This window comes from Protopterus annectens, chromosome 12.part0, assembly GCF_019279795.1.
Source record: "Protopterus annectens isolate FY-2018-M chromosome 12.part0, PAN1.0, whole genome shotgun sequence".
NCBI lineage: Eukaryota > Metazoa > Chordata > Ceratodontiformes > Protopteridae > Protopterus > Protopterus annectens.
Genome location: NC_056746.1, coordinates 903,415,601 through 903,442,739, shown reverse-complemented (window position 1 = coordinate 903,442,739; position 27,139 = coordinate 903,415,601).

Below are 27,139 nucleotides of genomic sequence, written 5' to 3'. Positions count from 1 at the left end.
TTTCTCTTCAATCAATTTCAACTCAAACAATAAAAAAATGCTATCACAACTGAAATCTACAATATTAGCAGCCAACCATCTTCTTGCTGAATACTTAAAATCTGCAGCTGATGCCATAGCCTACCACATATCAATTCTAATTAACAAGTCCATATTAGAATCATGCGTACCTAAACTATTAAAACAACATATATTATCCCACTATATAAAGGAGGAATATCAGTGGTATTATCCAGCTATCAACCAATAGCCATATTATCTCCCTTGGCAAAAATACAAATATCTTGAAAAGATGTGTACATTCCCAACTGCTAAAGCATTCTCTAGATAACAACCTATTCTCTCCCACCCAACTTGGATTTCATCCTTTGCATATCATTACTACATCTCTTTTCTCATTCCACAACACAATAAATTAACTTAGAGATGAAGGTATACTAGCCTCTTCTGCATTCCTGGATCTATCAAAAATATTTAATATGGTCTCCCATGCTAAATTACTGCAAAACTTACTCTCCCTCAATCTTGCCACCTCTACCCTAAGATGGTTTAAAAACTATCTCTTAGAAAGGACATAATGTATCAAATGGCAACAGGCTACTCATCCATCCTACCTACCCATAACCATTGGTGTCCCTCAGGGTTCAGTTTGTCAGTCCTCTTTTCTTCAATATCTTTGTAAACAATCTTCATACTGCAGTGGGGCAAGGCTCCCTGATTCAGTACTTAGACAGCTCCCCTTTAATCTTTTTTTCTAATCATATCAACCAATTGGTTAATGATAGTTATAGAACTGTAGGTTGTATAAAAAGATTTATAAAGTCTAGGAAATCAAACATAATCAAGTCATTGTTTGTTAGTTACATTAGACCCAAACTTGATTATTTTAATAATAATATGGAAACCCTATAAGAAAACAAGCATGAGTAAACTGGAAAGAGTACAGCGGAAATATACCAAGGGCATCCAGGGATGTGAAAATCTAAGTTATTATGAAAGACTAAAATATATGAACTTGTACAGTGTCTCTTACAGATATCTAAGAGGAGATCTTATTCAGGTATATAGGACATTTAGAGACAACTACCTCTGGGAATGTTTGGGGTTATCAAAAAGTACTACAGAATCATCAGATAACCTATGTAGAAGATTCTATAGGAACGAAAAGTCTACTAATTGGTTGTCTGACAGAGTAGCCAATGCATGGAACAGAGCACCTAATTACATTAAAGCAAGTACTAATTTAGATATTTTTAATAACAGCCTGGACACTTATTATGGGAACAAGTGTTTTGGTATATTGGCAAGCTAGAAGGGCGTTAATGCCCGTGCTTGAAATATTTGTATGTATGTATGTATTTAATCTGCTCAGCCCCAAGCACACCATCACTACAAACTATTACACAGCAATCCTACTCCTCCATCAAATCCCTTTTGAATCAATTTAATCTTATCTAATCTTCTCCTGAACTGAAACAAAACAAAAAATGCAACCTTTCATCCAAAAACAATACTCCGATCCCAAAAGTACCTTTAATGTATCATCTCCACAAAGCAGTAAATATAAGATTGGTACATAAACTGAATTACTTGGGATAACTATAGATGATAGTCTGAAATTTGATCTAAATATTCAAAACAAAATCAAAAAGATTCATTTAAAGCTAGGCCTCCTCTACAAGGCATCTCCCCACATCACCTTGCAATCTAGAAAGACCACTGCCCACTAATATCCATTGCCATCTTTCTGCTATGCCTCTCCCATAGTAACACATGCCATCTCCTCCATTTTAACAAAATTGGAAAAATATAATAAAATAACTCACCTTCCAAGTAAAACCCATCATTGCCTAGCGGTCAACCATCTAAACTGTTTGGAATTCCTTAACTATCAAAAATTCAGTCAACTAACAAGCCCAAAGTATGTTTCATTACCAAAACAAATGTCCAGCACTCAAGACAGTAATGTTATGGTGCTCACTATCTAGCTCTCACAGGTCTAAGGACATATATCTTGCTCAAGACTATAGACCAAACAGTAGACATGGTGAAGCAATGTATTCCTAATATATATCCAAATGTTGGAATACTCTCCCACAAGACCTAAAAAAATCATAAATCCAAAATATTTCAAAGCAAACCTTAGGTCCACCTCCTGATTCCAAACTATGTCCTGTTACTCTTCTCCTGGCTAAATATAGCTACACCTCTCTCCATCTGTCCTCTGTCTGTAGTCCCTTTTGGTCTTCTTGTATAATCTAAGCATCTGGGCTTTCATCACTAGACCCAATAGCTTAGCCACACTTAGAAAATCCTTCCAAATAGTCTGCTGTCTAGCACTAATGCCATTCACATTCAGTTGTACCAGTCTATTAACCTAGTGGAAGTTTTTAACATTATCATTGCTTCAGTAAAACTGAAATGTAATTCTGTGCAATATATTGATTTCCAGGATCTGTTGCTTCTGGGGTTTTTTTCTTTCTTTTTTCTCTACTAATTTTTGAATCTTGTATGTAATAGTTAATGTTTGCTGTTTTGCCTTTTATTGTATTTTATTGTATTGTATGAAATCTTCTAAGATTTTATAACTGTGGAGCTTTTCTTCCCAGGTCCCCCACTGAAAATGGACCTGTCATGACCCAGTCAGACCTTCCTGGTAAACAAATGCTAATAAATTAATAAATAAACAAACATTGAAATACAGTGATTGAAGTCTTTTTTTTCCTGTCATTTCAATGTTTTTTGTATTTGAGGGGAAAAAAAAATAAATATATATATATATAGTTTATTATCAAAAGCTTGGATTGCATTTTGTCGTTTGTTCAAAACAACTGCCCACAACATCAAAAACAAAATTTTTTTTGAAACAACATGTCAAATATCCTGTCCCCAACATCTGCAGTCAACATTAGTCGACATGGAAGCAGGTGATATCAGACACCCAGGATACTCAGCTCAAAGTGCCGTAAGAATTTCACCTCACTAGCACATGCCCCCACACCCCCTACAAATTATATATACCAACTCTGAGATCACACTGCAGTCAGGGAAAGGGTAAATTCCCTGATCCTCACTGTACTGCTATCTCCATGCACAGTGCCAAACTCATAATAACGAATTACACTGTACATTTGTTATTATGGATTTATTGTATTCAAGTTCGTCATTGTGCATCTTTGAAACTGTACTTTCCATCAACTGACAGTCGATGAAATGCAATTCAGGCTTTTGATAGCAAACACACACACATATATATATATATATATATATATATATATATATATAAAATACAGTAATGGATGGAAGAAACATTTCAGAAAAAAACAGTAGATACAGAATGCAGTTTGAAGTATATGTACCTAATTTTCCTTATGATTCAAAACTGTAGAGTTGACAAAATTGTTCATGAAGACTGTTTGGCTTAAATTCATACATAAGAATGCCAATAGACTTTGTAAAACTGTTTGTTAATGTCATGTCAAACTGTCTTACAACTGATTATATATAAGCATATATAAGCAATCAACGTTTTTGAGCTTGAAATGCAGTTTATAAAAACAGGTAAATATTGCTAAAACTCCACAATACATTGGTCAGTTTAGAGACATGATAATGAAGTGAAAGAAAACAGATGCTTATGTGAAGGTTTTATTAACATTTCTTACAATGTATTCTATAACTGAAATTGTTTGCTAGAAATGTATACTTAATGATAAAGTTAACTTAGAAAATTACTAGTGAGCAATAAATTATTTGTAAGTTGTGGAATACTTGTGGAATGGTCTAGGAAAATGCGGCCAGTTGTCATAATGGTTAAGGTCTTGTCTTTCCATGCGCAAGGTACAAGGTTTGATTCTCACATCCAGCTAATGCCTATTTGGAGTTTGCATGTTCTCTCTGTGTCTGTCGGTTTTCTCCCACCTCTGAAAAAACATGCTGAGTGTTTTTATCTCACACAGACTAAAAACTGGAGTTATGGGCTGCAGCACAGACTCTAGATGGTGACCTACAGGGGGAAGAGTTGTATAGACCAACCACTTTGGGCATCTACTGTGGTTCTTAAGATAAGAGATCATGGATCACAGACTGCATGCCATGGCAAGGCCAGCCACTCGACACAGTAAAAATATAGCTGGTGATATACTGATCTGGTCATATTGACTAATGTCACCAAAATGGGCATAGGTATTTGCCAATGATGAGTGGGTTCAGGATCAGACCCATGCCCTGATGATAAGGATGGGTGTAGGTGACCCTATTGGCCAGCATGTGCCCACCATAAAGCCCAGCAGCTTTGGTTCAATAAGCAACTGGTTGGCTGGGTGTCAAGTTGCCCTGCCAGGGTTACCTGGGATTGCTCTGTTGAATGAAAGCTGGACATAAAACCACACTCAATCTAGGTTCACTGACAGGGCAAGGCTTGGAAGTGGATGATGCAAGGAGGAGGCTGGACATCCTATGTATCCATGAGACAAGGTGGAAAGGCAGTGATCTAGAGTCTACAACTCAGGTGTCAGACAGGCTAGAAATGGTGCAGGAACTGTAGTGAGGGAGAAGCCTAAGAAGGCAATAAGGGATGTCATCAGAATTAGTTATACACTCTCAGCAATCTGACTCAAGCCTAATGATATAGGGCAGTATTCATAATCTACCTTCACCTTCCTCTAAAATGGGGAAAGGAAACTACCAATAGTCATTTAGACTAACACGTTTGGATACAATAGGATGGACATTTCTGTGGTGTGAAGGGATAATCTAATCCTGCCTGCCTTAATGACTACAGACCAGTTGCTCTAATTTCAAATGTCATGAAATACCTTAAGAAGCTTGTTAAAAGGCATCTGTCGGCAAACCTTCCATCCACCTTTGACCCTCTACAGTTCACGTATTGGGCTAATAGAGCCACTGTGGATGTTATTTCAATAGCACTCCACCTCTCACTTGATCATCTGGAGTAAAGAAACAACTATGTCAGGCTGTTGTTTATTGACTTCAACTTGGCTTTCAGTACAGTTGTTCTAAAGCTGCTTATTGACAAGCTTGTACATCTTAGAGTTAGCAAGCTCATGTGCAACTGGATCCTTGACTTCTTGATGAACAGACAGCAGAAAACATGCGCGGGTAACAACACCGCAGGATGCATAATGCTCAACACCGGTGTTCCACAGGGTTGTGTGCTAAGCCCTCTGTTGTTTACCATCCTCACCCATGACTGTTCTGCAAAATACAACACCAATCACATCTTTAAGTTTGCAGATGATACTACAGTTGTGGGCTCATCAAAGGGAAGGATGAAACAGCTTACAGAAAGGAGGTCTACTCATTGATTGACTGATTTGCTAAGAACAACCTTGATTTGAATGTCAATAAAACAAAATAAATCATTACAAACTTCAGGAAAAGATCAACAACACACTCACTGCTCATGATAAATGGTGAAGAGGTAGAAAGGGTCAAATCTACAAAGTTTTGGGGTGTGCACATTTCAGAAGATCTCTTTTGGCCTGTGAACACTGAACAGTTGATCAAAAAAGTGCACCAACGTCTCCACTTTCTCAGAAGGCTCAAAAAAGAATGCTCCCACCTAATGTTCTCACCGCATTCTACAGAGGAACTCACTTCCTATCCACTCTACTTTATGCCTCCTCCATGCTTACCTTACTTAGCAAAACTGAACTTTCCAAACTTGAATCCTGCTATAATAAAATTGCCAAGTTTGCTACAAATTCTCCACATAGGTCACATCATTGCTCCTCCCTAAGTCAATTAAAATGGCTAGAACTCCCTCAGTATCTTGCCTATACCCAACTTATTCTCACCCACCACATAGTTTATCAGTCTGACAGATCTCTAGCCTTGCAACAATTACTCCAACCATATGTTAATACTCGACAACTTGGTTTTACATACAAAACCCTTCTACAAGTCACCAAAAGCAATAACAAGGCTGGAGATGCCCATTACTCTCATCATATTTCCAAAACCTGGAACACAATTCCGCAACATATTTTAAACACTACTAATCCAATTCAATTTAATAAACAGTTAAAAGAGCACCTATGCAGTAGATGGAGTTGTTCTTGTATCAATCCAGGTTAACTTTCCTCCCCAGATCAGTAGCTTTTTATGATCTGTTTCTAACTTTATTAGAATTATTTTTCATCTTCTTTTTTCTCTTTCTCTGTTCATACTAAACTGACTAATATATATATTTATTTAAAAAACTTCTAAATTCTGTAAACAATGCATATGATACTAGTCTGTTATCTTATTTTCAATGTCAATGTATAATTGTATTTCTCTTATTTTTTTAATGTATCTTTTTCTGTATATTAATGTTCATTGTATTTGTGGAGCTTTTCTCTCTGGGACTCCAATGAAAATGGGCTTATACCCAGATGGACTATCCTGGTAAACAAATGTAAATAAATATAAATATAAATAAATAAGAAATGTTTTTATTTGAATAACTGACCTTAAAAATATTTCTTTTAAAGTCAAAAAAGACATAAAATAAGGAATATTGTAGTGGAAATGTGTTTTCAAATCTCATCATTACTTAAAAAGCAATTTTTTCTCAAAATTGTTTTTATTTTTCAAATACAGTTGAATAAATTCCATAGCATTTGTGTATAACATCTTAAATAACTATGTACACTATTTACATCAGCCTGACACTATAACAGAGCTCAATATATACAATTACTTTATAGGTATAACAATCCAGTTATCAGAGTGTATCTGTTCAGTTATTGTAAAGTGTCAATCAATGATAGGACTTTTTTCCAAGGATTATTAATAAATGGCTTAGGATGAATCCTTAATTCTTTAATTTTAATTTCCAACAATGCTGTGGTCTTCAGTAGGCTGTAGAAGTTTTCCAAAGTCAAGATTGTGCTTGTATTCCATCTTCTTGTTATACACTTCCTTGAGATTGCAAGTATTGTCCAAACTAGATACATATTTGACTCATTCAAATGAGGACCTTCGTACAAATTTAGTAATACTAGAGGCTTTAGATAAGTTAAATGATTCATCAAATAAAGCTTGTAAAAAGTTTTTAATACCATTCCAAAATGGCTTAATTTTAACACAGTCAAAAAAATGTGATTGCCGTCTGCATTGTGTATTTGCTCACACCTCCAACATATTCCCTTTGTGGAAGAATTAATTTTAGTAATTCTATCTGGAGTTAAGAATGCTCTGTGCAAGCATTTCCAATTAAAAACTTTCCAGTATTGTGTAAAGGAAGTATGTTTAATAGGTAATAAAATACTTGATTTGATTTCTTCAGTTAGCTGTAATGAGTGTCCTTTTGTTATATAATTCCAATATGAGGATTTGGGTGTTGTTTTATAATTTATCAATATCTTGTAAAATTTCGAAATAATATTTCCTATGTCATAATCATTTTATATGATTTCATCTAGGTATTTCGTAAGTTTAGGTATTTCTTTAAATGAAGAATTACTAATTATTCTGCATAAATCATGCAAATACATCAAAATGCTTTGCATAGTTAGCCAATCTTGTTGTGGAATTTTGTATATTGTTTCTTTTGTTTGCATATCCATAGGTTCATAGATTAGCACTAGGCTAACTGCCCGTGCGAGCCATTTTAAGCCTAGCTAATTATCTCTTGTGAGACTCAAAGCCTGTACCTTGTGTTTGCAAGGAAAACACCTTAACCATTAGGCCACCCTCCCAACTTTTAGTTCTTTGATACGTTGAAACCAACAAACAAATCCTTTCTGTTCCCAGGAATTAATTATTTCTCTGTATATTTTACGTGGATAGCTTTCTGTAACTATGAATGCTGTTAAAAGATCAAACCAGATTTTTAAATCTATATTTGCATTAATAATTTTCCTAAATGAGTTTTAGTGGGATTAGTTATGTTATATTGCATACTAATGCATAATATGTGCCATGGCAAATTGTTTTTATCTGTTATTTGAATTTTTTAGTAAATCAAATTCATTTATTGATATTACAGTTAGTAATTATTTCCAATTTGCAGAATAATTTGGGTTTATCCAATCTGAGATTGTTTTAGATATTGATGCTTTTATATATGTTTCTATATTAGGAAAGTTTAATTCTCCCTGTTTCCATGGTCTGATATGATGTATTAAAGCTATGCTGTTTCTTTTGGGAAACCATAGAAATTTTATTAGGTATGAGCTTATTTCTTTGAGTATATTCCTTTCTGGGAACAGTTGTATTGCCAAAGCTATATATATAGAATCTTGGGTGTAAAACCATTTTTATTAACTGTAGTCTATATTCAAATGTTAATGTTATTTTGTTCCACTTTTCCACAGAGATTTTAATTGTATTGATGATATTATTGTAGTTTTTGAGACTAATTCATAAAAAGCAATTTTATATACATTTGAGTAGTCAGTGTCATATCCTGTGACACAGAATAAGTTGGTAAAGCTAGCTTGTCAAAATTATATTGTGTCCTCATTATTGCTTATAATTTGTAACCTCAAACTGAATTTTTTGTAACAAATGCAGTCATATTATTTTTCTGTTTGTTCCTGTTTCAGATGGCAGAAAAGTTAAAAAGCCTCTGTTTGTGATAAAATTCCATAACCAAGGACTATTAGAGCTATAGAAAATAACATGCAGTGACACCTGATGTTTTAATGCAGCTATTCTGGTATCACCAAAAGCATATCTCATATAAGGCTATTTGTTTAAGATCACCTATAAGTAATATGTATTTATGATTCCCACAGTAGAGCTGAATTGTATTTCCTGATTTCTTTAATAACTGTACATGCTTGCACATGTACTCTGTAACTTGTCTTAGATGCAGATTCTGTGTCATCATATATTGTTTTACTAAATGTACACTGCTATACTGTATCACACATTTGTTATTTTAGATAAACTGTTCAAAACGTTAAGAACATTTTATGTAAAAAAGTAAAATGTCATTTCTTAGAAAAATTATAAATATCCAATTAATTTTAAGTGACATATTTGTAATAATCAAAAAAATCTTAAAATAATATACACCCAACCTTTTAAAATTGGCCATAAAAGGTCAAAAGGTTCAGACTGCTAATTAAGTGTTCTTATAAACTGACAGCAACAAAGTTCTGGAATAATGCTTCTCTATTTGCAAAGAAGAAAATAGAGTTATTGTTGTTTAATAGAAAAATAAAATGTCATCTGCTTTTCTTATAAGTCAGTGTGTTATTTCTTAATACAATCATTGTTATGACACCAGTTAGCTTTTTCAGTGGTTTTGCAGTGATATTCATTTCTTGGGGAGAATGTGATGAATAGGTAAGTAGCTTTGAAATTAACTGAATGGCTGATTTATTTCTTTTAAAAGCATATCTAATATATATATATATATATATATATATATATATATATATATATATATATATATATCATATATTGTATAGTTCATATTTGAGAGAATCATCCCAAATAACTAATCTGAAGGTTGATGGAGTAGACTCTGAAGTGATACTTAAGGCTGAAGATCATCAGGAATGGGCACTGAGCCACATTCTATCTTGAACAATTTTTATTTGTTTTTTTTCTATCTTTATCTATCCTTTACTGTAACTAGTTCATCTCAGCAGCACCTACATTACACTTATGCTTAACCAATCTCTTCACACACAATGACAACCAATCAAAAGTTAGCTCCATTCCTCTCCACTCATCTCACATATCTCTTTACCCTCAACTACCTTTATTTCCTATACTCACACTTCTCCCTGTCTGATTTCTTTCACATTTACACTCGCTCCCTTTTTATATAGTTTCATTTTTATCTCCCATTAACAATATATAATACCACTCCAGTGACATACTGGGATAAAGCTCTGACTACTACCCAGGTGACCTGAGTTTGATTAGCAGCTCTGATGACAGAGCATCAAGGATGGATGGGAGAGCACATCCTGCTTAGCAAGGCACTCGTTGAAGATGCTCCCTAAAGTGAGGTATGGTCCAATGACAGGAGCTTCCCTCAGACATAGCCAATAAGTGTGGTGAGTGGGAACATGGAGTGAGTAAAAAAAAACCTCCCTGGATGTTAGTGCAGATGGTAAAGCTCACAGGAAGCCCTTAGGCTCCACAACTGGCTCCAGCAATACCAGAGTAATCCAGGAGAGGTATTAGGATAGCTGGTGAGCCCAACATCAACATGGGGAACTTTGGGCCAGTTAGTAGAATAAGATTAAAGGGGACCAAAAAAAATGTATAACACCTATACACTTTTCTCTGCCCCTCTTAGATTTACCTCCCCACTTGTTGTCTTTCGGATTTTCCCAGTTAGGGGTTACCACAGTGGAACTCTGATCTGCTAATGATTGGCAGTAGATTTTCACGAACGCTGAGGTGCCAGCTTGACGTTCAACCTTCAACAAAGGCACGCCCATTTACGCATGTCTTTCAAATGCCCACCCAACTGTGGGGAGGACATGCAGACTCCACACAGAAGGCATTCCCCGCACTACAGCTGAAAATCGAACGGGAGAGACTCTTGCTGTGAGGCAACAACGCTACCGCTGCACCACCGCAAAAGTACAGATTTCCCTCCCCACTAAAGCCTTCAAATACTTTTCAACTTTCTTCTCCTATTAATCTCACACTCAGACCTCCAACTTGCAGATTTTCCCAATCTCTGCTTAACACCTACACCATATACCTCAACTCCTCAGCTACCCCAGCAAACTACTAACTTTTTCTCCAAATTGCACTCATCCACTGTAATTGTCCAACATTTTATATCTTCCCACACCTGGTCTACACCTATTAAAATGTTAACCTAGCAACTTCTTATCCTTCCACTTCTTCTATTACTCTCAGACCTAATATCCTTTCATCAACAACTTCAACAACCCCACTTTCAAGTATCTGTTTTTATAATTCAAAATCAAACTCAGTGTGATTTCCACATCACACCTCACCTAATCAGCTTACCCTCTAATTAACTTTTTAAACCAAACTTTATCTTTCACCACCTCATTCTCTACAGACTCGCTATAACACAAAACAGACCAAAAAAAATTAAACTTGAACAGTTCTTCCCCTACCTCAGCTTCCCTTAATTGTGTAACATCTGTGGTGATATTTACCCAAACTCTGCTCCTCTACACCCTTTAAAAAATGGCTGCCAAACTACCATATGCCCTTTCCATCCTTCACGAAATACTTGACAAACTACTATGAGAAATATATCTTGCTCATTAAGCCAAGCATCTAAATCCAATAACCTGCACCTGTATAGCATTAACCTCAGAAGTATTTCAAATAGACTCCCAGAGATCCACAAGGGGATTGCCCTCCATTCTCCTGACATTATGGACTTAATTTAAACGTGGCTAAAACAAGACATAAAAGATGAGGAGATCCTACCATCAGGTTATAACATACTTAGATTAGACAGAACAAAAAAAAGCAGATAGTGGGGCAATAATATACAATAACACCCTCCAACTATCTTACTCTACTTACAGCCTCCCAGCTACTACAGCTGATGAGATTCTTGTATCTTCACTTAAACTTAATAAATATAAGAACTTTTGCATCATTACTATCTACATACCCCCAGGTAACAACATAGACACTAAATTCTCTCATAGTCTTCAGCAAATATCAAACAAGAAACTATAATATTGGGAACTTCAATATAGATTAGCAAAATATTTTATTAATGAGTCTTACAATAATATAATCAATTTATATGGCTTCACTCAACTCATCTCCACTTACACTAGATACAATAAAACCAGTAATAAAAGCTCCACCATTACTCACAAATTCTCCAAACATATTCTCTCTCTTCTGGCTCCCTTCCTGACTCCTTAAGATGCATACTTGGCCAATTTACAGTACACTAACTGGCACCGCCTTCATACTCTCTCTTTAGACAGTGTTTTTACATACTTTAATGATATGTTACTCTTCATCCTAAATGAACATGCCCCATTAAGAAGCAAAAGAGTCAAAGTAAACCCTGTACCATGGTTGACAAAAAAACAAAATTATACTGAACGAAAGAGATAGAGTTAGAGCTTGGTATACTTGGAAACAAACAAAAAAAAATCAGTCTAGCATTCAAAACTATAAAGAACTCTAAAACACAGTAAAAGTGGCTAAATTTGACAAAAAATATGCAAACTTCCAATACACTAGGAAAATAACTTCATGATTTATACATCTTGGTCACACTACTCAAACAGCTCCTACAAACTACACCAATGACAGCACTGATAGCCAATTCAATACACATTTTATTCACACATAAGCTTCACTCTCAAACAACCTTACCACCACCTTTAACACCCACGCTCTCCAGAGTTAATGAATAATCCCAACGCATTTAATTTTAAACCCACCCCTATATCCACCATCAGGAAATACCTTCTCAAACTGAAGCCAGCTACACTTGGACCAGACAATCTTCCAGCAAAGTACATTAAACTTGAGACAGACTAGCTTACCCAATCTTCCTCCTAATGTACCACTCCGTCACAGAATGCTTATCATTTAGGTTATAGATTTTCCCAAAAATTGGGAAAAAATCTTATACCCTACCCATGCACAAAAGTGGCTCCTCTACTGCTATCTCCAAATACAGACCAATAGCCATTCTGCCCCCTGTATCCAAAGTCTTAAAAAAATCTGTCTGTTCTCAGCTATTTAAGCTTACTAAGCCTCACACAACATTTTCCAGCCATACTATAGCACTACAGTAGTTCTACTCAAGTTTGCTACCATCATCAGCAATAACAGGAATGCACGCAACTTAGTAGTATCACTTTACCTTAATTTGTCAAAAGTTTCTGGTGCTGTATTTCACCAAAAACTACTCTACAGAACCTCCTTCCTTGGACTTTAATAATACTCATCCCTCACCTGGTTCAACAGCTAACACAGCAATAGATTTTAAGCTGTAAAATGGGAAAATGCTATTTCAACATTTCTCTCAATGCACGTGGGGTGCTTCAAGGATCTATCCTAGGTCCCTTTCTAGTCAATGGTTTCATACATAACCTATTTTATTTATTTATTTTACAATTGTTGACTGGGATAGTCCTACAGGATACATGTCCATTTTGAGCAGAGGCCCGGGGAGAAAAGCTCCATACCATATACTTCATACATACTACAAAGAGGTTTATCACATATACATATATATCACTTTTTACAATTTCCATACAGACTTACATTCTTTAAGGATATAGCATCACTTTAATACAAAGCTATTGGAATATTAACCAAATAACTAAGATATAGTCACTTAGAGGCAAGAAGTCCTCAAAGGCACCCAGTTGAGGGGATGGAAGTTAGTCAGGGGTAAAGCAGGGACATAGCCATCGTGTTTTAAAGAATTCTATAAGATTTTTCTTGAATTGGGGTAGTGAGGGTTAGCAGGGAGTGAGTTCCGTGTTTTGCCAGCTGAGTTGGCAAACAGAGCATCCCCACCTGAGTTGTTAGTTTTGAAAGTGTAAACTAACATTTTGTTGGTGGATCTGAGAGACTTGAAGTTTTGGTAGGGGGTGATAAGGCTATTAAGAACAGGAATGTATTCAGGCTGATAATGGGCAACAACAAGTTGGTTGACCTTAAGTAGGCTAGGAAGTTCAAGCCACCCAAGTTGATTAAGGTTAAGACAGTGGTGGGTTCTATAGGCTGTCTCAGTGGCAAATCTGGCAATGTGATTATAGCAGCTAGCGTATTTGTTCAAGTGAGTTTTACTAAAGTTTGTGAATAAGGGGGAGGCATAGAGGAGGGTAGACAGTAGGTGAGTGTGGGTAGTAACAGTCCTAGCTAGGGGAGTTAGGAATAGTTTAATCTTGCAGAGAGAACCAAGTTTTTCATTAACTCTTTTAATTGTATGGTTAATATGCAAATCAAACGCAAGGTTATTGTCAATTATTGCACCTAGGAGCTTGGTGGAGGGATCTGGAAAAATAATGGTGCCGTTGTTAGATTTTATGGTGAAGGTTGGTCTGGTGGACCTTTGAGATGGGGAGAACAGCAGCAACTTAGTTTTATTGGGATTTAATAAGAGACAGTGATTAAGCAGTCAATTTTCAACTGTATTAAAAGCATTTTGAGATAAAGACTGCAACTCTGTTGGGGAAGTGGCCGAGCATATAAGAGTTGAGTTATCTGCGTATTGAATGCAGGTAGCATCTGGGATGACCTTGTGCAGGTCATTAATAAATATAGAAAATAAGAGGGATCCTAAGATGGAGTCCTGGGGGACTCCAAGAGTGATAGGTAGAAGGGTGGATAGGTTATCCTTCCATAGGACTACCTGTTGCCTACCACTCAGGAATGATTGGAACTATTGGATAGCCTGGGTGCCTAAGGAAATTGATTTCAGTATTTGTATAAGTAGTTTGTGGTTTACCATGTTGAAGGCCTTAGAAAGGTCTAAAAAGATGGCTGAGGAAAGTTTATTATTGTTTCGATTTTGATTTACGATGTTAGTGAAGGAGAGAAGGATAGTGGAGGTACTATGATATGGTCTAAACCCCTGTTGTGAGTTTATCAGGAGTTTGTTAATGATAAGATGGTTCAGTAGTTGTCTATGGATACATGTTTCCATAATTTTGGCTAGTGGAGACTATGGGTCTGTAATTTGAGAGCACAGTGGAGCTGCCTCCTTTGTGGAGTGGGATAACATGGGATATCTTACAAATGGAGGGATGGAAGCTTCAGATATGGTTATATTGATCAGGATGGATACTGGGTAGGCTACAGCATCAGCAGCTTTTTTTAAATACTCTGCTGGGAGTAGATCTGCAGATAGGGTAGCTGGTTTTAATTTTTGAATTAATTTTCTGATAAATGATGTTGGGACTGGTTGAAAGTTAAAGGTAATTTGAGCACTGGATGTTATTGTAATTGGATCTACGCAGCTGTTGGATAATTGGCTAGCTAGATGCTGGATAGTTTCTCTAAAGAAGCTACTGAAGGTATTGGCAACCTCAGCTGGAGGTTTGTCATTAGAAGTTGAGGGGGTAGTGGTGGTGGATTGTCCTGGGTGGAGAAGTTGATTTATGCATGCCCCAAATTTTGGGGCTTATTTTGGTGTTTCTGTTGTAGGTGGCAGTAATAGTTTTTTTTGTCAGTCATAACAGATTTTTTTTGTATCGTTACTTAGCTGCCTATATCTAAGTTGATCAGTGAAGGTTTTAGTGGTTCACCAAGTGGCCCAGACTTTATTTCTAAGTTATTTTTTGTCTGGTTTCTGCTGAAAGCCATGGGGCAGCTTTCATTTTCATTCTAATAGAACATGCTGGTGCGTGGGTGTCAAGAATGGCTAGGAATTTGCTATTAAAGTATTTTACAGCTTCTTCTAGTGGGGGATGTTTTAGAATTGACTAATTACACAGTTTAAGTTCATTTTGGAAGTTAGTTAGGTTAACGTTTTTTTTGTTTCTAATAGTTTTATAAATGGGTTGGTAAGGGATGTCAGCCTTTTGTGTGATAATGAATGTGAGAAAGTGATCGCTTATTTCGTCAGGTAGTGTAGTGGGGGAAGATATGACCTGTGTGAATTTGTAAAGGTTGACATGATATGTGTGGGTTCAGAGGAGCAGGAGTACCAGTCTCTGTTAAAGTCTCCAAGAACAATGGTTTCTTGGGGGTAGTTATTTGTCAGCCAACATAGTATATCTTCTAAGATTTTTATGTCATTACCTGGGGGAATATAGACACAAACAATGCATATGCATTTATTTTTGTTGATAATTAGCATAGTAATAATGATTTCAGCCTTGTCAACTTGTAATGATAATGGGGTGACATTGGACATCTCTAGTGTGGTTTTGTAAAGAACAGCTACTGCATCTCCCTTTTTAGTGGTAGGGTCAAGCCTTAATATGTTGTACCCTGTTGGTATAACCTCATTGTCTGAAGTGGATGGTTTCAGCCAGGTTTAAGTGAGACACAGAATGTCTGGGGAAAGGTAATCTAGTAATGCATGAAGATGCTGAACCTTATTATTTATGCTTCTAATGTTTAGATGGCTAACCAAGAGTGAGTTAAGAGGTTTGTTTAAAGTTTGAGTGATTAGGAGAGAGGCAGTACTGGGGAGGGAGCCATAGTTGGAGTATGGGCCAGGGTTTGGGTGGATGTCGCCATCTATCATGAGGTTCCATTGAGATTTAATAGTCAGCTTCAAAAATGTGCTAATTAGGTTTTGGTATTTTTTGGTTTTTGGATTGACATATTTTGTTCTAATGGGCAGGTGGTGCAGATAGTGTGGGTGGTTAGGCATGAAGGGATTTCTCAACTTATTTAAGTTATTTGTTACTGTCAGTGTGTTTGTTTGGCCTCCTGGGTAATGATAACCACAACATTCCTGGTGTTCATAGGCAGTAAGTATGTAGGAGATAAGCAACAGAGGTATTATGGGATAATTCAACATTAATTTGGGTAGTAAGAGCAGCTGCGCCATTATATAGATATAGGCTGGTGATCTAAATATTGATATAAGGAGGTGAAATAAGATGAGTAGGAGAGTGCCTTTATAATTACCCAGATATTCTTGATTGGTTCTAAAAGAGTGGGAGTGTGGTTATAAGACTATTTAGCACTAGTAGGGGTGAGTGGAATTTGGGGGCAGGGTGGAGTGCGGAGCGAGCCTGAGCACAGAGCAGGCAAGCAGAGCAGGGCTTTACTAGACCACAAGGTTCTTAGGGTCTGTGTGTTAGCTACGTAAATATAATTGCAAATTAAGTTGAATTATTTTATTATTTTTACGTTTTAGCCCTTTACATAGCATTTATTTGCTGGTGTAATGCTTGAAGTTTAATTTTGTTCAAAGCCCACTAACCAAAACACTGCAGACTTTACTCTGCTGAACAGTTAGACTAACAGTTAGGTTATGTAGTTTTATGGGTAATAAAGGTGGGAATGGAGCCAGAAGAGCTACCCTCTATTGAAACACTAAGCATTTTAATTTAAAGACCCACTAGTTATTGTAGTTTTGGGCTAGCAGGGATAGAAAATTCAAGGTAGGAGTTCCTCTGAGGTTAAGTTTGAATAGCCAAATTATGATGGAAATGAATGATAGGACTTTTTTAGGGGTGTCTAGGAGTGCTTTAAACCCAATACGGCTTGTTAATGTATTACATACATTGCAGAATACAGCTGGTAGTAACCTTTTCATGTCTTTTTATCCATGGGATAATGCAGGAGCTTTTTTTCAGGTGGATAGCAGCTGAGGAGTCCTTCTATAATTCAAGCCATTCTGGAGGAGGGCAGTTTTAAAGGGGGTCTAGCACCTGTTGTTTGCTTAGGATGAACTTCAGGCAACAAGACAATGAACTACTTAGCAAAATGTTATATATGCATTAACATTTCAGTTTCATTCGACACGAGTGATACCAACACATTGTAAGCATTACAAAGATATATTCCTGTGGGAAACTTGTTAAAATAAATCTAGCTTATACCTAGTTATACGGACAAGTTTTCTAAATAATGTTGTATTATCTAAATATACAATAACTCACGGTCACTAGATAACTTGTCAACCATGCTAAGAGTAATAATTAAACAATTTAGCTAGATAAAATAGTTTGAAACAGTTCAATGGACTTTAATCATGTAAGGAAGCATATCAACAGCTTAAAACACCTTATTAAACACTAAGAGAGGTTTAAAACACATTAAAAAAGTACTATGTCTTAGTGACAGCTGTAATGTGTCACTGAGGATAGTATACCTGCAAAACAAGTCATTTAGGTCACTAAGAGAAGTAGTATAGTTAACGACAAGACCAGCAGTTATTTTTCAGGCAGACAGTGAAATAACAATCTGGCTATGCCTAATTCTATGTTTCAGCATATCAGTAGTCAAAATGCGCAAAATAATTTCAGTAGACTAGGATTCAAAATTAATTCATAGCTTCAGTAAACAGTGTTTTCACATACCACGAGTTTGGGATGCAGCCGACTGAGTCCAAGAGTACTGCGCTATTGAAAAATGGCAGTTTCACTAGGTTTATTTGAAACCTCGTTTCTCCAGCTGGCCAGGGATGGAAGTAACAACTTGACTGGCTCGTTCAGACCACGTGGAGCGGGGCTTAATCAGACCAAACTAGACCACAAGGTTTTTAGGGTCTGTGTGTGCTACATACGTATAATTGCAAATTAAGTTGAATTATTTTACTAATTTTAAGTTTTATCCCTTTACATAGCATTTATTTGCTGGTGTAATGCTTGAAGTTTAATTTGTTGGTATAATACTCCTAGTTCAAAGTCCACTAACCAAAACACTACAGGCTTTACTATGCTGAACAGTTAGGCTAACAATTAGGTTATGTAGTTTATGGGTAATAAAGGTGGGTATGGAGCCAGAAGAGCTACGCTCTATTGAAACGCTAAGCGTTTTAATTTAAGGACCCACTAGTTATTGCAGTTTTGGGCTAGCAGGGATAGAAAAATCATGCTAGGAATTCTCCTAAGGTTGTTTTAGTTTGAATAGCCAAATTATGATGGAAATGAATGATAGGGATTTTTTAGGGACGTCTAGGAGTTCTTTAGACCCAGTACGGCTTGCTAATGTATTACATATAAGCAGAATACAGTTGGTAGTAACCCTTTCATGTCTTTTTATCCAAGGGACAATGCAGGAGCTTTTTTCAGGTGGATAGCAGATGAGGAGTCCTTCTATAGTCCAAGCCTTTCTGGAGGAGGGCAGTTTTAAAGGGGTTTAGCAACTTTTCATGTCTTTTTATCCAAGAGGAGCTTTGTTCAGGTGGATAGCAGCTGAGGATTCCTTCTATAGTTCAAGCCTTTCTACAGGAGTTCAGTTTTAAAGGAGTCTAGCACCATGAGTTTGGAATGCAGCCGACTGGGTCCAAAAGCACTGCGCTCTACACATTGCAAGTTAACATTCTACCATTATTTGGTGTGCTGATGACTCCATACTTATCAGCAGTGCCAAAAACTTACCAATTTCAAACCCAAACACAAGAATCCTTCAACTTCACTGAAACATGGCTCCACAACTCTTATTTACTATTAAACCCCAGAAGACCAAATGCATTCTCTTCACACCTAAACAGTACTCCAGCAATAAACCTTTCTATGTTATTGATTCTTCTGACCAAACCAAAACTGAACTTCTAACACATACCAAGCTCCTACGTGATGCCACGAAATTTGACCACCACATAAAGCAAGCTGTCAGCCAAGCACACAAAAAACATGGCACCCTTTACTGAGATAAACTCACCTGACTGACCAGCTAGGCAAAGTATTGACTTTGCTCCACTGTTATCCATCCGCATATATGCTGCTCCTATATTTGTCAACCTGCAAGCTACCCAAATAACCATGCTAGAGAAATGCTTCAACACAAAACATACATTTGTAGATGATATGCCATATACATACCATCACTGCATTGTACTAAAACAGATAAACTGATTAGACTTGCCTCAGTATCTAATACTCACACAACTAAAAACTGTTCACAGTCTAATTTTCCAACGTGAAAAATGCAAACACTAAACAATATTATCCGACCTTGCACTCCACTCTACTGCCAAATTGTTACAGAACCCAATTAAATCAAACAATTTTGCAGATGTCTCTTTATATTCATCTCACATCTCTAAAATTTGGAATTCAATTCTTCTCTCACTCAAACAGCTTCACATCCTTCGTTCTGCTATTGAAACACACATAAAGGTCTCGTGCACCACACCTGGGTAAAGTACCGCTCAACTATACAGATTTTTCACAGAATGTCTAGATTTTGGCCTCATATTTTTGGTCTGTTTTTCATAAAATTGTGGCTTTCTGGCAAATTTGTGGTAAATATTTAAAGAATGAACTTATAAAATAATGACAGACATTTGAGTTTCAGACTTCATATCCTTCAGAAAATTCATGCTAATGCAAAACCCGTTGTTCTATCAACATTTTAAGTTTGTAAGAGCAATATTTAAAAATTATTCCTATTTTTGGGTCCCACTTTTATTTATGGCTATGTCCAGATTTCTGCTCTAAGAGGTTGAGAGGTATGTACCCACTAGGCTATCATTATCTACTCTATCCCATCCTGGTCTAACATTATTACTTGGCCAGTAATCTTCAGTCTTGTACTATGTCTACCTGGCTGCATACACTGTACCATAATCTCCTCAACTTTACGTTGTTATGGCAGTTCATACCGTCCTACTATTAAAAAATACTATGGGTCCAAACCTTTTTAGTCTAAGTACACATTCTGATCTACATTTGAATGATTCCTGAAATCACTGTATTGCCTACATCATGAGGTTTGCGTCCTGACTGTTCATATGTATCTTGTCAATGATTTTGTTTTCCCACAATTGTATGCTTAAACAATCATTGTTCTTCTAATTATAAGCTCAAACAATTCATTACACCATGTATGTATGTTACTTTCTCTCTGTATCTTGTGAAGCTTTTCAATCAGGGCTCCTTCTGAAAAGGTATTTCCATCTAGTTGGGCATTCCCAGTTATCAAAAATAATAAACAAATAAATAATGGCTGTGAGAGTACATGATTTACATATATCACAAGCAGGAGAAATGTGTTCATCTTCTATCAGTAAACATACTGCATATGTATGTCTTGGGGTGGAATTTTGTGCCTACATTTACATTATTTAAATGTTTTACTCTCCATCCTCAACTGACATAACAAAACAATAAAAATGCAAAACAGAGTAAAATTAATGTGAAAAATCAGAATCAGATAACAGTGATACCAAAGTAAAGCAACAGGGCAGCATAACTAAAAGGTGAGGTCATAAAAAGGTCAAGGCAAAGTGTAGTTCAGAACTGTGAAACTCTCCAGAAAAAAATAAAAATGGAATGAATAGTCTGACCTGAAACATTAACGGGAATGACTAAAAGATACAAATGAGTAAGAACAGCCTAAATTATGGAGAAAAATATATTTTTTCACAAATATAAAACTTTTAGTTTTTTTGCCACCCCCTCCCCATGTGCCCTCCAGCTGACCATCAGTTGCTCTCTACAGCTGTTCCTATATGTAATGTCCCCAGTACTATCCCCAGAATAAGGGTGGACTTAGGTAAAATGGAACCATGGATAAAGGGCCCCCTGTTGTACCTTGCACCTCCCCCCCTTGCACATTACCAAGTGCTCCTGGTCTCTCCCTCATCCTGGCCTACCCACACAATACAGGTTACATTTCTTCTTCCTTTTCTCAGTTTGTCTTACTCTTTTGTTTTTCCTGCATTTATTCTTTCATTCAACACATCCTAATTAGGCAAGACTGCACTCTGATAAATCTGGAGAAAACAAATGCCAGGAGTCCGGAGTCCACTAAGCCCTCAGAAGCCATGGGAGTTCTAGATCTCTAAGGTTCATTCCAGGGTCTTTTAACAACCTGCTCATCCAGTGATGCACCAAACCTTGGTGAAGGAAATAAATTCAGTATTACTCTTCAACTTTGCTTTTTCCTGCATTCTTTCAACCTAACTGAACACAACTACACTAATAACTATGGACAAATAGCTGATTTAAGCTGGCGTTCTTGAGGTTCTAGATGATTTAAAGTGTATTTCAGAGATTTGTCAAACAACATTTTTTATCTAATGATGGCCAGAACAAAAGACAAAATTATGACAGTCAGAGTTACTCTTAAATTTTATTTTTTTCCTGTACCATTTTAACAGAGCCTAACTTACCAAGACTACACTGCAATAAATGAATTAAGTGATGGGTCTGGTAGCGGGCACAAGGACCCAAAATGTCATGGGATTTCTAGATACTTTGACATATCACATTTTAAACAACCTTTTCATTCAATGATGTTCAGAACTAAATTCATTAAGTCAAGAAATTCAGCCTTAATCTTCAACTTTAGTTTTTCCTGCATTCTTTCAATATACCCGAACTGATCAAGACTACACTGTAATAAGTGTGAAGGAAATAACTGATAACTGGGGGCTGGTAGGCTAGAGGCAGGTAGAGCTTTTTCCAAATATTTTGATCCAGTGATGACCTAGACACAAATCATGAGTAAAGAAAGAAATTCTGCCTTATTTGTTTTTTTTTTTTATTTCAAGGAAGAAATAAGTTGTATCCAAGCCTTAAAGTTCAAAACAGACAAAATAGCAGTATACAATAAACTGAGAAGGCAAATTATTGTGGATATACATAAATCATATCTATGAAAAGTACCTGCTTCCTTAACCCCACTCATAAAAAAGTCACTTTGTGTATCCCCCTCTGGTGTTTGAATGGGATGAAAGTGAAAGCACAAATGGCCACAATCATTATATACAGCGTGTCTCTTCACCCCCACCCCCAAAAGATAGCCAGCATCTGTGTGCCTTGCTGATGTCAGAGTGGAATTAAACTGGAAAAAAAAAAAACAAAAAGAACATCTTTCAACTTGCTGCAAGACTTATATAAATAGTATGTCTCCTTACCTTCCATCAAAAGATAGCCATCTGAATATGCATCAGATGTTTGATTGTGAGGAAAGCTAAAAAATGATTGTAGTAGTGTTTCCAATTTGTTGCACCTAGACAGTACTCTACTCTTATACAAGCTACAATGACCCTCTGTCCAAACCTCTGATGTTCATGAGGAAAAAGAAAGAAATAATGATATCATTCACAGCCTCCTCCCAACACAAGTTAAAGTGATCTTCTGTACATGCCTTTGAATAGCACCAATGTTAGATTAGATGGGGTTCAGGGCAGAAGCCAGTAATAAGCCTGTGTCAAAATCCACTTATTAAGTCTTAGGGTATGGCAGTGAGCAGGCCCCAGAAGCTCTGAAGGTCTGAATGTTCTGTAATTCCTTTCATGCCTTATATTTTGAAAGGTAACAGTTTAAAATGAGTAAGTGATAAGATGGTCAGTTACTTTCATCCAGACCACTCCCACCAAGCAATTTAGCTACTTCTGCATAGTTCAGATGTCTGGTTGTAATAAAACAAGATATCCATGTAACGTATTTCACCTTTGCTCCACACAAACAGTTGCCATATATTAAAGTATTCCATGTTGCTTCACAGAAATCACATTTGTTATGCAAAGCAATAATAATTAGCAAGCAAAAGCAAGTAGCTTCTCATTTCCTCCACAAAAGCCCCAGCAATTATAGTTGCTTTGCCTGTACATATCTCACATGTCCCAGTTAAGTAGTCCATTTTAGTTCACAGAAATGCACACTGGTTTTGCAAAACCAGATTGTGACTGTTTAAAGTGAGCAACCAAGAATGTCAATTACTTTCAACAGACAGCTTCCATCCTCACCCATCACTGATAGCTACTCCTGTGAGCACTACAGTCAGTGGTAATAAAAAAGATGTCCATGCATTGTGTATCACTTCTACTTGACACAAACTGTAGCCACACATTAAAATATTCTAAGCTGCTTCACATAAATCACATTAATCCTGCAAATGCAAACTAGTTCTGCAAAATCAGACTGTGACTCTTTAAACTGAGCAAACAATGAAAGTGTTAATTACTTTCTGCAGGCAGCTTTAAATGCACAGTAGTCCTGCATAGCTAATCAGTGACTGTTTAAAATGAAAAATTAACAAGAGGATCTGTTATTTTCCACAGACAGCTCCCACTCTGACTTAACAGCTATAGCTACATATTTGTGCACTTCAGACGTTTATGATAAAAAATTTTCAAAATGTATTGCCTATCAACACTACTTCATGTAATCAGTAGTCACTCATTAAAGTATTCTAAGTTGCTTTTTGCATGAATTGCATTAAAATTACAAATGTGCATTAGTCCTGCAAAGCCAGGTAGTGACTAAAATGAGAAGACAACAAGAGGGTCAGTTACTTTCTACAAGTAGCTCCCCCCATCTATTATAGCAACTTCACTGTGCACTTCAGATGTCTATCTGTAATAAAAATGATGGCCCATCTCAGCTCTGTACCACAGAAATAGCCACAGATCAAATTATTCCAACATTTAAACACACAACAGTAGTCTTGTAAAGTCAGAATAATGAGCAAAGCAACTGTTGGTCATATGCCCTGCCCCACGCACACACACACATAAACAGGCCAACATTTTTTTATGTTGATCTAATTCTCTTTGTTAATAGAACAATGTGTTTTGTAACAACAAGCCCTTTATGATGAAGAAGAAGCCTGGATCAGATGAAATCTGTGTTCGGCAAAATCAGGGACAACTGAGAAATATGACTTCCAAAATATCTGGTTTTCTGTCAGCAAGAGTAAACTTAAAAAAATTAAATAAATAAATGAAACTTACCACATGCCATCACTGACAGCAGCATTTTCTTCCTGCTGCATATATTATCTATAGTTTAAACTTTTCATCTTCTTGCTCCTTCTGTCCATGATCTACCTGATTCATCATCTAGGTAGATAATGGGTGAGATGGAGTAGGAGGGCAGGAAAATGAATGTCTATGTCAACAAAACGTTCTCACTAGGGTGCTGCTTTCACTGCTTTGGGAGGGTAGCGTTTTGGTATTTAATTAATTCCTAAAAATAAAAAAATGTCAAATTTCTTTACTTTTAGAAGCTAAATAAATACCATAAAAAGACTTCTACCAAAACAGCATCCTGGGTGGCCTCCTAGTTTGCCTATGCAGAACGCTGGCGATGCCACATGGGCTGGGAGCACACCAGTGGCGGGTTGGGAAGATGAGGTGAATAAGAAGGGTAGAGATAGCAGTATCACATATACTGTCTGCAATACCAAGAGCATTTTATATGCCCTAACTAGGTGGGGATACTGATGTGAAATTTTAGAATGTAGCCTGGAGCAATTTTTTCCTGATGCTGTAGCTTGAAACAATAAATGGAATCCACACAGAAAACTAGTTTACAGAACAACATGGGTAAAATGGGAAATCTTAGTAGTCTGGGAAAGTTTTAGATGCCAAGCAGGCAAATGTCTATTGGCTTCAGGGAGAATCTACCTCATCAGAAGATATCCAGATCCATAACTCTTCCTCTTTCTCCAACTACCCATGCCCACCATTAATTTTCACCTATTCGAGTATATATTTAGTAGTGTGATTTTCACATGCTAATTGTTATTTACATCAGTTTAGATGCAGTGCTTAACTATGATCAGTTGACTGCTATGCGCATGTGAAGGACAAATGCTGGATCAGCCTATAATATACCCTGCTAGATGAGGAGCCACAAAAAGAAAATGGCTGTAGCAAAACTTTGGTGTTTAAAGATTAATTTACAGTGATCAGCTTACTATTTCATACACACACACACACACACACACACACACACACACACACACACAAGACACACATATATGAGTATATGTCATATACTCAAAAGTCCAAATGCTTGAATGTCAATGCATTGAGCATGAATCATCAAAACAAAGTACAGTAAGAATGATGAACACAGTACAATTGAGTAAGATGTAACTGCCCATTTCAGTACATGTTTGAATTCCTCACTGCTGTAGTAGCCTTTAGGCTATATGGGTGGTGTCTTGCCCAATATACTACAACTGTCCAGTTTCCAAATGTTCTGGCACCCTTGCACACTTCCAATCTGATTGCTAACTGGGCAGCCCAATGGGGGGAAAATCAGCAGTCAGAGTAGAAAATCTTTAGGACTTTCTTGCATAAAAGTTAAGTAGGATACTCATTCTGAACTGTAAAAATCAATAATAATAAATAAATAAATAACACATTTATATCCCAACAATAAGCTATGGAGGGTGGGTGTGGCTACTGCAGCAGTAAGGAATTCGAACAGCTACTGTTATGGGTAAGTGCATCTTACACACAGATATACTATGTTCATTATTCTCACTGTTAGAGTAGTCTTTAGGTAATATAGGTTGATTATCAAAGTCTATCCATCATGGAAGGAAGAAGGATATGGATCCAGGAGCCCCTGGAGAATGGTCTTAGCAAAGTCAGTCCTGGATCTAGAAAAAGAATCCTGTATTACCCCCACCTCTTTCCAATATGCCATTGAAGAAGACAAGACCATAGTAGAGTGGGTCTTAATACTGATTGGAACAGGTTTACCATGGTGGGCAAAACAAAAGTCAATAGCCAAGGACAACCACAGGAAAATAGTCTGTTTTGACACAGGTTGTCCTTTCTTTGTCCCAGCATAAGAAACAAATAACTGATCAGCTTTTGTAAAGCATTTGGTTTTGCAAAGATAGCACCTGAGCTATTATGTATGTCCAGAGTATATAGACTTCTTTTCCCTTGTTCTAAGGATCTGGACTGAACACTGGGAGACTGATGGTCTGATTTAAACTACACTCTGAAACAACCTTTAGCATGAATGAGGGATTTGTTCTTAATGACACCCTATCCGAAAGGAAGTCCATATACAGTTCACCCACCATGACAGCTTGCACCTCAGATACTCTTCTTGCCAATGTCAGTGCAATATGAACAGTTTTCCAGCAATGTCCCTAAATCTACTTGATGCACAGGTTCAGATGGGGACATGGCTAACTTTTCCAGCATAAAGTTAAGAGCCAAACACATTCACTATATAAACAACTCTTGTCTTGTGTGAGTAGGTCCAGTGTGTGAGGAAGCTTGTGAAAATTGTCACTGGTCACTTCCATAAGAAGGGGTTACCAATGTTGCCTGGGTCAAAAGGGAGTCACCATAATTATTTTTGGAGAGTCCTTATGAACATTCAGAATTGCTTTGAATATGAAGTCTACCTGTACTAGCAGTGTAGTGTTGTATACAAGTCCTACCATACAATCAAAAGGCAGACATGAAGTCATACTACTGCAATTTCACAACATAAAATCATATAATCAAATGAAGACCCTTTTTATGTAAAAAAAACTTCAGACTGAAAAATCTGTCAGTAAAAATACAAGTTCAATGCAACTTACACATTACTTTTACGTTGATGTTCTTCACAAAGCACATAACTAATTGATGAAAGCACACTAAAACTACATTAAAGCTGAACAAAGACATTTTTCAATACAGTCTTTTTAAAGAGGGGATGATACACCCAGTTGTACCCACACAACTTTACTAAATGTATTAATTCTGAGGTCACTCTACTTCAGACTAAGTGGAACATCTGACAGTGTAAACTTGGTATCACTACTTATCTTCGGTGAGGTGGGGAAGCCATCTTAAAAAAAGATCTAC